The sequence below is a fragment of the Sinocyclocheilus anshuiensis genome, unplaced genomic scaffold (genome assembly GCF_001515605.1).
Source record: "Sinocyclocheilus anshuiensis isolate Anshui unplaced genomic scaffold, SAMN03320099.WGS_v1.1 scaffold1422, whole genome shotgun sequence".
In the NCBI taxonomy this organism is placed as follows: Eukaryota; Metazoa; Chordata; class Actinopteri; order Cypriniformes; family Cyprinidae; genus Sinocyclocheilus; species Sinocyclocheilus anshuiensis.
In genome coordinates, this window is record NW_015558633.1 from 41267 (window position 1) to 41990 (window position 724).

The window sequence follows — 724 nt, forward strand, 5'->3', positions numbered from 1 at the left end:
CACACACACACACACACACACACACACACTCTCCTAACACTGAAAGCTGTGCTGGTTTCACGTGCTCATGCACCTTGAACTGTCTCTATACATGATTCCTTCAGAGAATCTTCCTTGTATTTCCATGAGCTCTTATATTTGTGTTTCTCCGCTCAGAGACAAGCGAGAGGACTTTGCATCGAGGTCACAGATGACTGAAGATGAGTCATGAAGAGTTTCTCTCGTATTAATGTTCTTTTCCCTAACAATCCTCCTGCAGAAGCATCATATTCTCTGTGACTCACAGGATATTAAATCTGTATTAATGAAGAAAGAGCCGATGGATTGCTGGACCTCAGTTTATGTCCTTCTGTATTTCTCTGCTGCTCTTTTCCTTTCAGTGAAAGCATTGCATTAGGTCCCTTCCTCACTTATGTCTTCAGAAGACACATTTATATGGTGTTTTTTTACCTTTTGGGAGCTACACAGCTCACTGTTTTCACTGCATGATAAGAGCAGCATGAATAATCTGCTAAATATCTCCATTAGTGTTTGACGGAGGACTTCAGCACATTAGATGTGTGTTAAACACAGATCAAAGAGCTGTGTGTGGATCTGCTCCATCTGTAAGGTCTGGATTGTCAGGAGAACACTTTCATGTTCCTCTTATCTTCTCCAGAACACACATAAAAACATACATAAGAAGAAAAATAAATAAATGAAAATGTGAATTTTTTTAAATTAA